This window comes from Aphelocoma coerulescens, chromosome 7 (genome assembly GCF_041296385.1).
Source record: "Aphelocoma coerulescens isolate FSJ_1873_10779 chromosome 7, UR_Acoe_1.0, whole genome shotgun sequence".
NCBI lineage: Eukaryota > Metazoa > Chordata > Aves > Passeriformes > Corvidae > Aphelocoma > Aphelocoma coerulescens.
Window position 1 is genome coordinate 39,051,202 of NC_091021.1, and position 14,068 is coordinate 39,065,269.

A 14,068-nucleotide genomic window follows, 5' to 3' on the forward strand; every position below is an offset into this window, starting at 1 on the left:
CTCTTTGGGAAAGATTGGCTTCCCAGGCTTCTGCCAGACCCCGGCTGAGGCTCATTAGGAATTGGCAGGTGGTTCACGCTCCTTTTCATGGCCACAGAGCCTCCCCAGAGGAACTCCAGCTACAGCCCGGGCACATTCCCTTGGAGAGCAGGGAGTTCATCAGGGAATGGCTCCAGACCGTCATTCCTGTCAGGGATGGGATGTGTTTTATAGGCAGCACCTCAGCACTCCTGATTAAAGCGTATTTCAGAAGCCGTGGGCAGGAGGGAAGGGGTTCTGCGTGGCTGGGCTTTGGGACCAGGAGTTGCTGTGGCCATAATTCGGATTGTTGGTAAAAAAAAGCACCAAGGAGGCAGAGCTGGGGACGCTGCGGCACTGCCACACCCCAGAACCTCGCTAAAAACCTCTCTGGAAGGGACAACCAGTGCCAGAGCTGTGTGCAGGCTCCCACGGGGATACAGCTGCCACTAATTAGCTCAGCCCAATCAGCAGGATGTGCCCTTCCCTTTGGAATGAGGGCCCCATCCCACACCCAGCACCTGCAGCCCACAGAGCTTCGCCACCTGTTTGGGAAACAAAAGGAAAATTACCTGGCAAAGAGGTGGGAACGCACAGGGGGATTGCGGGAACGCACAGGGATGTGGGAATGCACAGGGATGTGGGAACGCACAGGGATGCTGTGGGAACACACAGGGATGCTGTGGGAACACACAGGGATGTTGTGGGAACGCACAGGGATGTGGGAATGCACAGGGATGCTGTGGGAACACACAGGGATGCTGTGGGAACGCACAGGGATGTGGGAACGCACAGGGATGCTGTGGGAACGCACAGGGATGATGTGGGAACGCACAGGGATGCTGTGGGAATTGGGGTCCTGCTCTGGTTAAATGAGCCCGGGGTGTTTTGAAGGCTGGGATGGGCAGGCACAGCCACAGGGTTCGAGGTTTGCAGCTGGAGGGACCAGGGATTTCTGGCACTGGAAAATGGATGAATCCAAGAATGGTTTGGATTGGGAGGGCTCTTAAATCCCATCCCACCCCTGCCGTGGGCAGGGACACCTCCCACTGTCCCAGGCTGCTCCAGCCTGGCCTGGGACACTTCCAGGGATGGGCCAGCCATGGAATAACCTGTGCCAGGGCCTCCCCTCCCTCCCAGCCAGGAATTCCTTCCCAATATCCCATCCATCCCTGCCCTCTGGCACTGGGAAGCCATTCCCTGTGTCCTGTCCCTCCGTGCCTTGTCCCCAGTCCCTCTCCAGCTCTCCTGGAATCTCTTTAGGCCCTGCGAGGGGCACCCTACACCCGACTGCCCATCAGCCCAGGACAGGGCTGCAGCTTTTCCATCCAAAATTCCTGCAATTCCCTCAGGAGCCAACGGCCAGGGCATGAGAGAAGAAAGTTCTGGAGCTCCAGGATCATTCCCATCCCTTGCCCCCTCTGCCTGTTTCAGTGGGGAAAGGAGCAGAGCAGAATTCCCAGCGCCAGTGCAGAGAGCAGCGACATTCCCGGTCCCAGAGATCCCGTCCCGTTACCATGGAAACAACCTTGGATGGAAAGGACACTCCACCGTTCCTGTGTGAGCCGCGCTGAGCGAACGGAGCTCATCCACAGGGCAGGTCCTGCACGGCTGCGATTCCCGTGCCACTTTCCAGACTGGAATTCCAGAGAGGAAAGCCGTTCTTCCATCACCCAGCCCAGCTGGGAGCTCAACATCCCACATTCCTTCCCCTTTAATGTCCCTTTACAGCACGGGGGTGGCTCTGCTGTCGCCCCATCCCCGGGCACCCCCTGCCCAGCCAGGGCAGGGCTGGCAGCGCCTTTTGTGCCTTGCCAGGGTTCCCAAATCCCTCCCTGCCCCGGGAGCTCGGCTCCATCTGGCACAGCCGGGAATGTTTAATTAACGGGCTTTTTTTAGCCAAACCACGCACCTTGGAGCAGGTGGGCACGGGAAGGCCAGGGGAGGGATGGGCACCTGCGGGATCAGCTGGAATCCATGGATACCTTCTGGAAAAGGGCAGGAAATGTTTGCACTCAGCATTCCCGGGCTCCATGGGCTTCACACCTAAATCCCGCCCGGAGCAAAGAGGGAATGCTGGAGCTTCATGCCCTGCAATGGGATGGGCAGGAAATGTTCCCAATATCCACCCTGAGCCTCCCCTGGCCCAGCCTGAGGCCGTTCCCTCTCCTCCTGTCCCTGTTCCCTGGCAGCAGAGCCCGACCCCCCCGGCTGCCCCCTCCTGTCAGGGACTTGTGCAGAGCCACAAGGTCCCCCCTGAGCTCCTTTGCTCCAGGCTGAGCCCCTTTCCAGCTCCCTCAGGAATTCTCCAGCCCCTTCCCAGCTCCCTCAGTTGATCCAGGTATTTTTAATTTGGGGGGAAAAGTCCTTAATTTGGTAATTCCTAATAACACATTTCCCTGAAAGTTTTGACAACTGAAAATAGAAAGCCACCAAAACCCTGTTTTCCAGAGCTGAGTCACTTTGGATCGAGAGTGCCCAGCACTCGTGGGCTGGAGAGGGGTATTTTGGTCATTCCAATGGTGCAATTAGAGCTCTCCAAAAGGGGCCAGCAATCCCAAACAAGTCCCCAATCACCGGCCTTTGTGAGGCAAAATGTCAGGGTTTGCATCAGGACAACTGCTGGGAGATGGGACCGGTTCTTCCCATCCCGAGGGAAACGCCGGAGCCGTTCTGTGATTCCCTGAACCCTTCACATGAAGGGCAGCTCAGCACATCCCAGCCTGGTTTGGGCTGGAAGGGACCATAAATCCCGTCCCGTTCCAACCCCAACACCTCCCACTGTCCCAGGCTGCTCCAGCCCCAATGTCCAGCCTGGCCTTGGGCACTGCCAGGGATCCAGGGGCAGCCACAGCTGCTCTGGGCACCCTGTGCCAGGGCCTGCCCACCCTCACTGTAAAAACCCTTTTCCTTTATCCAATCGAAATCCCTGCTTCTTTCACCTTTTCCTGTCCCACCAGGCACCTCTTGGCTCCTGCAGGGAGACGGTCAAACCCCAGAAGTTTGGGCTGACATTCCCCAAAGGAATCACCCCCCTGCACCTGCTCCTCTCCCAGCCACGGAGCTGTTCCCTTGCGGGTTTTACCACAAACATCTCCATTTATGTGATATGAACTCCTGCCATTGTTTCCCGAGTGTTTATGCATCAAAATGTCACCTTCGAGTTCTCGCTGTTTCTGGAGCTGTTGTATTTTTAAAACAACGTTTTCGAGGGAATGACATTAAATAATGTGGGAAGGGCTGTTAAAGACACCGGGCACAGCTCCAGTGTTTCGCTGCTCTCATCCCTCAGCTTGAGGTGCTGGTTCTCCCTCCCTTGGATGAATCCCTTTATTCCCGCTCTGCCCTTTCCCAGGTTGTTGGTGGGGAAAAAGGAGCTGCCCTTGGAACTGGGATTTACTGTAATCACCTGCCTTAATTTCCTTGCCTGCCTCTTCCAGCACATTCCCTGAAAACCTCACTGGAGACATCTGGAAGTCATTAATGGCAGAGCCCTGGGTCGCACCTGACTGTCACCACTTGTGGCTCGGTCCCCAGAGAGTCCCTAATTTGTCCAGGAAAGTTCCTCCTCCTGAGGGCCATCCCTCAAACCCTGGCACCATTAAGGCAAGGCGTTCAAAAACAAACCGGGAAGCAGAAAAACACTCAGCAGTCATTAAATGGAAGTGCCTTAATTAAGCAAAGAAAGCGATTATTATTAGAACCTCATTTCTTATTTATAAGGAGCAGCAAATGTTAATAAGGGGAAAGTCAGCGGTTGCTTAGTGAAACCCAAAGCAGCTGGGTCAAAGCACAGAGAGAAGGAAAAATCCAGCTCCAGCCGCTCCTGAACAGCAGGGATTTCAAATTTGGCTTGGAATGAGGAGGAGGCAAAGCTGCAGAGCTCAGAGGGGTGGGATGTCCACCCCAGGAAGGGCTGGGATCTGCTGACAGCCAGGGTGGGGCCACTGCTGATCTCAGACCCAGCAGCTCTGACACCACAAAATCCCAGAACCCCTGAGGCTGGAAAAGCCCTCCAGGACCATCAAACCCAGCCCGTGCCCCATTCCCAGCCCAGAGCACCGAGTGACTCAGCTCTGGAAGAGTTTTTTGATGGTTTTCTATTTCCAGCTGTCAAAACTTTCAGGGACATGTGTTATTAGGAATTGCCAAATCCAAGGACTTTTTTTCCTCCCAAAACAGACATCCCTGGAGCAGCTGAGGGAGCTGGGAAAGGGGCTCAGCCTGGAGCAAAGGAAGCTCAGGGGGGACCTTGTGGCTCTGCAGAACTCAGCAGTGTCACCTCCAGCCCTTCCTCGGACCCCTCCAGGGACGGGGACTCCAAACCCCCCGGGCAGCCAGGGTGGAGCAGGGATGAGCAGAACCCGCTGCCCCTGCACCTGGAGCCCAGAGCTGATTCCCACCAAGGCTGATTTTCCCTGCTTTAGGCAGGGACGGCAATTATCTGCTTGACCACGAAATTACAGGCTGTTAGGAGTAATTTCATTCATTTGATAATTACAAGATTAACCAAAGCTCTCTACGTAGCGAGAGTTCATCTCGCACACGCTGTGGGCTGGAGCTCATTAGCTGGGACTGGCTGCTCTTAATCTAAAGGATAATGGCCCTGAACATCCAGAAAAACCCCCAGTTTCCTCTCCAGGACCCATTACCCGCATTTTTCCATGGCAAAGTGGCTCTGCCCGGGGTAAATAACAGCTCAGGGTTTGAGCCGAGCCCTCTGCAGCCCCTCCGAGCTGTCGGGAGCCTCCCACCCCCGCTGGGCTGGTCCCCAGCTCCCTACAAACACCGGCAGTGCCGCCTTCGGGAAACCGGGAGCGAGGAGGGGCACGAAGGAGGGATGGGGATGGAAAGCAGGGCTTTGGTACAGGCTGGGGAGAGGTTTTTGCAGCAGGGTTTGGCACAGTGGAGCAGTTTAGGGCTCCGAGGTTCCCTGGTGCTGTTACAGCCCCAGCTCCGGCCCCCGAGCGCTCCTGAAATCCCAGAAGGGTTTGGGGAGGAAGGGACCTTAAAGCTCACCCACGTTAAACATCCCAAAACAACACTTGTCGTGAGGGCAAGCGTGAAAAAGCAGCAAAGGCGGCGGTGGAAAAGGCATTTCATCCTGGTTCCAGTGGCTGGACACCAATCCATGGATCAGCCCGGGCAGAGAGGGGACATTTATGGGCACGGCTAATTCCAGCTCTGGGTCACAGAGGCAGCTCCTGGAAATCACTCCCGGAGCTCCTGGGGATCCTCAATCCCCACATCCTCCCAGTGGTGGTGGAGCTCGCTACAAAAGGGATCCACAATTAACCCCAGAACTGCCATTAACCCCGCTCTAATCCCCTCTGGATTGAGTGATCCCCTTTGGAGTTATCCCGTTTGCTCCCGCTTATACAGGAGCTGGTCACCAGGAGGGATCCAAGGGCTGCTCTCACAAAAGCCTCTTAATTACCCAGCTGCTAATGAGCTCCTCCCTCCCTGCATGCCCGGCCTGAGGCGGTGCTGATGGCACCTGGCCTGGTTCAGGAGAAAATCCAGGAGCCAGCCTGGTGCTCCAAGTGGTTGTAGCCAACATTCCCTGTCCGGAGTTAATCACTGGGGGAAACTCGCGTTTCAGGCACTGCTTACAGGGGGGTTGGAGGTGAAGAGAACGGAAATATAAAATGGTTTGGGGTAGAAGGGACCTTAAAGCCCATCCCATCCCACCCCTGCCATGGCAGGGACACCTCCCACTATCCCAGGCTGCTCCAAGCCTGGCCTTGGGCACTGCCAGGGATCCAGGGGCAGCCCCAGCTGCTCTGGGCACCCTGTGCCAGGGCCTGCCCACCCTCCCAGGGAACAATTCCTTCCCAGTTTCTTCTTTATCCAAACCCAAAGACTCTGTTCTTGTAAGGGCACCTTAAAACCCAGGGAGTAAATCCTGCTCCAGAAACAGAAAAAACCCTCCCTAATTCCCATTTTATATGCAGGAAAATCATTCCCGGTGTATATTGATATCTCAGGAGCAGCAAAGGGTTAAATCCTTCAGGGTTAAATCAACCACAGCCCAAATACATCGGGGACTCTGCGAGATCCTAAATGGTGAAGCACACAGGGTGGAAAGCTCTGCATTTCCATGGAGATGGAGGAGGAGGGCTCTGCTCTTTGTTTTCCAAGCCTGCACACTGTCCAAAGGACTTTTATTCCCACTCCAGGGCACTCCATGGAAATGCAGCCTCCAATCAGCACCTGCCCCCCCTCCCAGCTCCCCTCTCTGCATTGATCTCAGATGAATGCAGGGTGAGCAGGACAGGGCTCAGCAAACAGGGAACACCTGGGGGAAACCTTCAGAGCCCTCAGGAGCTCTGGGATGCTGCTCTGGAGAGCTCCTGCAGGCCAGGATGGACAGAGGGATCCGAATCCAAACAGTTACAGAGCCAGAGCTGCCAGCACCCGGCTCGGGATGCAAATCCAGCTCCAGCTGCAGTGCAGGAGCTCTGAGCATCCCATGGGATCGGAATCTACTTCAGCAGATTGCATCTCCTCCAGCCTGAGGAGTGTTTGGGTTCTCACACCAGCCTGCTAATTATGGCTTCCACTTATACCTGGGAATCGCAGCAAATATTCCAGAGAAGCTGTTTTGCCTTGGAATGGTTCCATATGCTACAAAATAATGAGATTTTGCCATTTTTCGGGAGCTGTGCATGTGAAGATAGAGCAATTTGTCAGCGCAGGATGGGGAAGTTGTAGGGACAGGCACATTTATCTGGTCCCAGAGGCTGGAAACGCTCCAAGGTTTGGGATTACGCCCTTCAGGCTCCTTTGCCTGGTTCTCCCTCTCTATCCAGAACAGCTGGAAGTCCTATCCCAGCCCAGGGTAGCTGCGCCAGGAGCCTGGCACAGGCACATTGCATCCAGAGAGATGGAAAATGGACAGAGCTGAGCCCAGGATACACAAATCCGAGCCAGGCAAGAGGGGAAAATGCAGCCGAGCTTCCATGGGGTTCTGTGGATGCATCCATTTCACTCCAGGCAGGAGCTGACAACATTAAACCAGATCCTGCAGCCAGGAGCCCCCAGGGTGGGAAGGGCACTGGGAAAACTGGGAGAAATCCTTCACTGGGAGCCTGGGCAGGCCCTGGCACAGGGTGCCCAGAGCAGCTGTGGCTGCCCCTGGATCCCTGGCAGTGCCCAAGGCCAGGCTGGACATTGGGGCTGGGATCAGCCTGGGACACTGGGAGGTGTCCCTGCCATGGCAGGGGTGGCACTGGATGATTTTAGGGTCCCTTCCCACCCAAACCATGGGATACTTGAACACATCAAGTAAAAACATTTCATGGAATCTTTAAGGCTGGAAAACCCTCCAAGGCTGATCCAAATCCTTTCCTCAGCACTGCAGGTGCCCCACTAATCCAACCCCAGCCCCATTCCCACCCAACCTCCCGGCTCTGCTGCGGGGTCAGAGCACCTTCAGCTCCCTTTAGAGCTCCAGTTCTGCTCAACACAACAGGAATCACCCCAAGCCCCTTTAACAGGGTTGTGAGCAGGGTCTGCCCCTCTGCACTCAGACAGGTGCCAGACAAGCTGCACTGCAAGTTCTCAGCTCCAACACCACTTCCCCAATGAAATTCAGTGTCCTGAGCACTTCCACGCCCCAGCGAGCCCCCAGGGCTATTTCTGGGAGCAGAAAGCCATTTACAGGGTTTGATCTCAACTGGTGAGGAGCTGGGAGAGCCACGAAAACAGATCCTGGGATCCAGGAGGGATTTAGGACATTTGCACAGCACCTGCCACAACGGGAGTCACATCCTCAGGTGGATTCTGGATTTCTGGATTTGCAGCTCCTTCACTGTCCCCAGGCGCTCCCAGAGCCCCGGGAGCACAGTCCCTCCCCAGGTACTCCCGTCCAGCCCTCCCGGTGCTGTGGGAAGGGCAGGAGCCCTCCCGAGGCAGGGGCAGCCCCCAGGAGCAGCCGGCTGCACAGGGACCACCCTGAGCCACCCCGCCCAGCTCCAAACCACGCCAGGCACAGCCAGCCCCACCCCAGCCACCCAAAGCCCTTCCCAAAATCCCACTGCCACATCCCCGCACCCCACAGGCATCCCACAGGCATCCCACAGGCATCCCACAGGCATCCCACAGGCATCCCACACCCACCTGCACCCCACGCCAGCAGCAAGGACAATTCCTGCAGGGAGCCCAACCATCCCAGACTGCTCCTTTCGGGGCAGCTCCTACTGGGCCCGACCTGGAGCAGGGCAGGATGCTCCTAATTAGCACTTCAACTAATTAGCTAATGAGCTGTAACCCTTTTATGGCCTTCCAGGAGCAGCTTGGGGCTGTGCTCTTGCTGCAGCCCTGCTACCCCTTCCCCAGGCAGGTTTTGCACGATCCTAAATAATTTTCCTTTGGCCTGTTCTCCCTTTGTTCTGTCCCCAAAGCAGCCGGATGCCCCATCCCGGCCTGAGGGAGATCGTGCCAGGAGCCTGGCACCCCACACTCCATCCAGAGAGATGGGGAAGGGCTCAGACAGGATCTGCCAAGAGCTGTCCCAGTGTTTGAGGCCAGAGCCCGGTGCAGTGACCTCCCTGGTGACAGGGGACTGTCCCCCACCCTGCAGGGGCTCCTGAGCCATGGAACGTGGCACCTGGGGACGTGGAGAGCCTGGCTTCGAGGTCTGCCTGGCGAGCAGCCTGGGCACACATTGGCACTCAGAGTGTTCTAGAAGGAACCCTCCCCGTTGGAATCAACCACTGCCACTCAGGCTCCGGGAATCCCGGAATGCTTTGGGTTGGGAATGACCTTAGAGATGCCATTCCTACTCTTCTGTCTAGGAGAGGCCCTGAAACACCTCTCCTGTTGTGGGGAGCTGATTTCTGAACTCCACCTTTGCATTCAGGCAGGGAAGGGGTTTGCAGTTCTGCTGGCATCCTTTTCCTGCCGGGCCATAGCTTCGCTCTACTCCATAAAATGCTCCTGAGTGACTCAGCTGTTCCACCATCACCCCTCTCCTGCCAGCCCCTCGGTCTGGATACGTGGATTTAACAACCTTCTGAGCGCTCCTTTCGAGCTGACAACTTATTCATTAAATACCTCCATGTCTCCAAGGGCAGTTCCTGTTCTCCGGGGCAAACAGGCTGGGAGAGGCCTGGCAGGAGACAATTCCAGCCCTAAGAAGAGCTAAAGCACGCACTTGTGAGAGATCTAAATACCATTAAGTATTTATAACTCTTTCCTCATTATCTATGGATGAGCATAAAAGGTTTTTACCTCCACAGAGGGGCTTTGCATATGGATGAATCATGGAGAAAGGAATGAAGTCCTGTTCCCTCCAACACCCTCTGGAGAGCAGCACCGCGAGTGCCTTTCCGTGTAGGGCTGGCGTGACGTGTTCCTTCATTCATAATGCAGATTATTCCCACTCAAAATGTATCCCTGTTCCTCTGGAGCTGCCGAGCTCAGCCCCGGAGCCCAGCGGGTTTGGGGCGGGAGCTGCTGCATCCAGAGCCTCCTGTGGGATTGGGATCCAGGGGTCCAGCCCAGCTTGGGGGGCCGGGTCCCAGGGTGGATTCTCAGAGAGCTGCAGCCCCCCTGGAACAGCCCTGCCTGGGGTGGAGATCCCAGAGCTGCCGGGACTGGGGCATTGAGGGTCCCACTGGACACCCCTCGTCCAAGGCACAGGGTGAGCAGGAGGTGAGGGAGAACCTTGGGGATCCCAGCCCATCCCACACCTGCTGCTGCATTCCCACCTCTTCCACACCCGGGATGCAGCTGCAGGGTTTAAGGACCCTTTTTGTGATCCTATCCCAGATGGGATTGGGTTGGAAGGGACCTTAAAGCCAGTCCCATTCCATCCTCTCCGTGGGCAGGGCAGGCGACCTGCCAGCCATGTTTGAAGGCAACTTTAATGGGGCTTTTTGTGCACCTTAATTGGCTTTCTCTGCCCCTTTAATTGGGCTTTTTCTGCACTTTTAATTGGGTTTTTTGGTCCCCTTTAATTGGGCTTTTTCTGCACCAAAATGGGGAGGAAAAGGACCCAAAGCAAACCTTGTCAGATGAAAGCTGCCAGCACAGGAATTGTGCCCTCCTGGAGCACTCTGGGCCTGCTGTGGCTGAACCCCAAGGCCCTGGCACAGCTTCCAGGTGCCCTTTGCCAGGAGCAGCAGCCGTGCTCTGCCCAGTTTTCCCTCTCCAGTGCTTCCCTGAGGATTCACGGTGCAGATGCTGGGGATTCATCACCCCCGAGGAGGTTCAGCCTGGGTGAGTCTCCAGCTCTGACCCCTGGAGAGGATGGGGACAGCACCCAGGGCTTGGGAAGCCTCAGGGAAACGTTGGGTTTTTGTCTGTGCCACAGAAGGGTTTGTTCTTCCTCTCTGCCCTGGGAGGAGATAATGATTCAATTATTTAATGATTTAAATGAAATTAAATTAATTATCCAATTATTTAATTAAATTTTATTATTAATTAGTTCATATTTTAAAATATTTCTGCTTTGAAACACCTCTTGGGATAGGTTTGGGAAAGGCTCCTCTGGTGCTGAGGGAGCTGAGAAGATCCCAATCACACTTCACCTGCTAACGCCTTGTTCCTGTTTACCACAAACCCTGGCATTAACCAGGTGATGGATGAGCACACTCTGCTCTTCTTGGGAATGTGAGCAGGGAATGCTTGGATAATTACCTGTGATGAGAGAAGACCCTCCTGAGCTCTGGTTTAAACGAGCTGAGGGACTGGAATCATTCTCTCTTTAATTAAATTCCTGACACATCCCATATTTCACTTCTCCATTAGCCTTGGACCTCTCCAAGGCTTCTCTGGAATCCCAGACTCCAAGGGCTGTGGAAGAGGGAATTCCCACGTGGAGCTTGTCTGGAATCCTGGACTCCAGGGGCTGTGGAAGAGGGAATTCCTATGTGGAGCATCCCCTGCCAGGATGTGCTGGGCATGGCCTTGTAACATTCCAGCAGCTTTCCTTCCAAAAACTGGGAATTGCAGGGTCCAGCTTCCCCAGGGAGCTGTGCAAGGTGATCCCTTCCAACCTCACCGTGGTGTCCCTGTGCCATCCCAGCAGGGAAGTGATTCTCCAATTTCAGAGGCCGAGGGACAACTGGTTTCCCACAGGGAATGAATCCCTGGTGCCCCAGATTCCTGGGATTTCCTTCACTCCATTTTCTCCAACCTCAGCATCCTTTTCCAGAGGAAGGAGATCGACTGCTGATGGTTTGCTCCCTCTCCTCTTGAAGTATTTCCTGAGATTTCAAGAAATCTAGGAGAGAACATGACTGAAAATGGAAGGAAGATTGTTCCAGGTGTTTTTCTCAGTCCCCAGCTGGATTTAGAGGTCAGTCCCACCAAAACCTAAAATAAGCAGTGGAAAATTGAGCCAGACACATTCCACAGATTCCGAAAACCTCAGGACAGGCTGGATTGGGAAGGACCTTAAAACCCATCCTATCCCACCCTGCCATGGGCAGGGACACCTCCCCCTGTCCCAGGCTGCTCCAAGCCCCAATGTCCAGCCTGGCCTTGGACACTGCCAGGGATGGGGAACCCTCCCAAAGCCCTCCCAAATCCTATCCAAAGTGAAATCCATAATTTAAATACTGGAGTGTCCTCCTCAGCCCCGTTGTGGCTGCACCAGTAAAACATCAGCAGGTCTGGCCTTGCCTCCCTCTGATGAGCAGCAGGGTCACGGAAAGCACAGAAAACACATTTTCCTTGGAGTGGGGGTATCCATGCTTTCCACAGGATTCCCTGCCATCAGTGGGATCTATTCAAGGAGCAGGATCATCCCTGACGATCCCATTGCCCTTTCACGGGTTGTCATTGACGCCAGAGAGCCACGGCCAGGCCTAAACCATCAGCCGGCCTGGTGCTAAACCCGGCTCAGTGAGTACCAGGGACAGCAATCAGAAGCCTCGTTTTCCCTGGAAAATACCAGATCCAGGCTCTTTTCCTTCAACCAAAACAGCCTGGCCCTGGAACGCTGCCAGGCAGAGGGATCTGCTGCCAGCAGAGACAGCAGGGCACAGGCTGGGGCTGTGCCTTCCAATCTGGACACGACACCAATTAGCATTCCAAATTATGCTAATGAGGCAATTAATAGGATTTCTCCGAGGGAAAGCAATAATCAATCAAATCCCAATCAAGGAGAGATAGCACTGCTGAATAACAGGAAAATTCCATATTCACATGGAATAACTTTGTGCCATTGCTGAGGGAATTGGAGCATCTCCCACAGGGAGCCAGGCTGGAGAGCTGGGAATGTTCACCTGGAAAAGGGAAGGGCACAGGGAGAGCTCCGAGCCCCTTGCAGGGCCTGAAGGGACTCCAGGAGAGCTGGAGAGGGACTGGGGACAAGGCTTGGAGGGACAGGACACAGGGAATGGCTTCCCAGGGCCAGAGAGCAGGGATGGGTGGGAGATTGGGAATTCCTGGCTGGGAGGGTGGGGAGGGGCTGGGCTGGAATTGCCAGAGCAGCTGTGGCTGCCCCTGGATCCCTGGAAGTGTCCCAGACCAGGCTGGACACTGGGGCTGGAGCAGCCTGGGACAGTGGGAGGTGTCCCTGCCATGGCAGGGTTGGAATGGGATGGGATTTAAATCCCTTCCCACCCAACCGTTCCATGATTTCATTCCATATGACTCTGGATTATTTGTCTCTCCCTCCCTGGGGAGTAATTCCTGGGATCCCTCACAATATTCCAATAAACCCCTCCCTCTGCAGCAGCCCCGGGCCAGAGTGGATCCTCTCCTGGAACAGGAGGGAATTACCTCAGCACGGAAAATGATGGTCCCAAAGTCAGCCAAGCACCAGCTGCTCCGAGATTCTGAAGGCTGAAAAAGCTCCATGGCAAGGAAACAGCAAAGGGAGGAGACCAAATAAATCCTGGAGATTTATGGAAAACACAAAATTATATAAGTGGGTCAATAATGTAAAGGCAGCCAGATGCTCCCTTTGATTTATGGGCACAGATTCCAGCCTGGGATGGAAATTCCCATCATTAATCTACAGTTGATAACCACAGGTTGGGTATTGATTAGGGCTGATCAACTAATTAGGGCAATTTGTTTTGCTGGGCTGTGAGCAGGATCCATGAACTCACACTCCATCCTTAGATGGATGGATGGGATATTGGGAAGGAATTCCTGGATATGAGGGTGGGGAGGGGCTGGGATGGAATTCCCAGAGCAGCTGGGGCTGCCCCTGGATCCCTGGCAGTGCCCAAGGCCAGGCTGGACATTGGGGCTTGGAGCAGCCTGGGACAGTGAGAGGTGTCCCTGGGCATGGCAGGGCTGGCACTGGGTGGGATTTAGGATCCCTTCCCACCCAGACCATCCTGGAATTCTGGCATTCCCTGATTCTGCACAGCACACGGCAGTGCCCGCGGGCTCCCAGCCCTGTCCTGCCTCCTGCTCCTCTCCCCCAGCAAACGCTCCCTCCCTGCCTGCAGCCACACACAGAAAACCAAACCCAACCCACCCAGGAACTGCAATGAAATCATCTTCATTCCAGGTTTGGCTCCTCTAAGGAATGCAGGGGAACTCACTCACACAAACTCCACAATTACCTGCCACAGTTCCCGGCTCAGGGGACATTCCCAGGAAAGTGCAAAGCTCCCTCTCTCCAGTCCCTGCTCTCAGCAACGTTTCCCAGCTCTGAAACACGAGGGGTTGGCTCTGGTGTCACCAAAAACAGGGGCTGGGGACCAAAGTGTCACCTTTGGGACATCCCTGGCCCCCAGTGTGAGCAGGCGTCGGCTGTGCCAAGCCCTGGCCCCGTGGCACAACCTGGGCTCGGATCTTACACAACTGGGCCCAAATTTTACACAGCTGGGCCCAAATTTTATACAGCTGGGCCCAAATTTTACACAGCTGGGCCCAAATTTTTCACAACTGTGCCCAAATTTTTCACAACTGTGCCCAAATTTTACAGCTGCTTCACACAAGGCTCACATTTACACCTGCCTGAGGAATAAGCAGCTTGAAAAGCTGAAATCTTGGGTTTAAATCACTTGGATGTTTGGCTCTGTGCTAAACTTGAATTTAAGATTCTCCCCACCTTTCCAAAAAACATGGATGAGAATGA

General features: G+C 55.0%; 1 long non-coding RNA gene across 2 annotated transcripts; it reads right to left on the reverse strand.

Moving 5' to 3' along the window:
* Positions 1 to 10,471: 10,471 nt before the first annotated feature.
* Positions 10,472 to 13,764, reverse strand: LOC138113415 (uncharacterized). Of its 2 annotated transcripts, none has more exons than XR_011152155.1 (3): positions 13,551 to 13,764; positions 12,754 to 12,868; positions 10,472 to 11,248 (listed from the first exon to the last, which is right to left on the reverse strand). It is a non-coding gene; the product is annotated as an uncharacterized lncRNA (long non-coding RNA). The 2 variants fall into 2 exon arrangements; XR_011152154.1 differs by having other exon boundaries at positions 10,472 to 11,340.
* Positions 13,765 to 14,068: the final 304 nt, after the last annotated feature.